This window comes from Taeniopygia guttata, chromosome 7 (genome assembly GCF_048771995.1).
Source record: "Taeniopygia guttata chromosome 7, bTaeGut7.mat, whole genome shotgun sequence".
NCBI classification, from domain to species: Eukaryota; Metazoa; Chordata; class Aves; order Passeriformes; family Estrildidae; genus Taeniopygia; species Taeniopygia guttata.
In genome coordinates, this window is record NC_133032.1 from 2106050 (window position 1) to 2106804 (window position 755).

Genomic DNA, 755 nt, shown 5'->3' on the forward strand with positions numbered 1-755 from the left:
TACTCTGCCTGCTCGATGCAGGGTGTGCGAATGAAAGGGAGCCTTCAAACGCCTCCCCGGGGAAGGCAGGCCACGGGCTTTGGGAGGGAGCGGAGCATCCCCGGGAGGAGCCGCGCCTGCACGCCCGGGAGGACCGGCTCCATCCCCGCCAGGATGCTCCGCTCTGCTGTGTCTCATCTCATTACACAAATTTTGCCCCTAGCAGCAGTTTGTGAGGAAAACTTCAGCGCATCTGGCTTCCCCCCCACACATGCACCAGAGACTAGCGTCCTGCGTTGCTCTCACAGCAATTTTTGGGCAGCTGAGCTTTGCTCGTGGCAAACAGCTTAATTAGGACGCAGCACTTCCCTCGTTTGCCCTGAGCAAGAAAAGACGGTTTGACAGGATTTTAAGAAAAGTGCTAAATACACCACATAAGCAAAGAGATATAAATTGTAATATATATCCGACTGCCGAAGCTGTTGTCTTGCTCAGTGAAACACTCCCTCTGTGTTCAAAGTAAACCCATTTCTCACCTTCATGAGATCAAATATTGACGGTACTTTTTTTTTCTCCTCCCTGACATGAATGTAAACAGGGAGCAAGACAGCAAGACCAAAGAGGAACCAGAGTGCCTGGTGGGACTAAAATCCCTGCTGCCCACCCAAAGGTACAGGGAATTATCCACCCTGGTAACTCACTTGAAACAGAGATTAGATTAAACTCCATGAACAAGGCCAGAAAAGTATTTTGAACCCGAATTAGGATGGATTTTG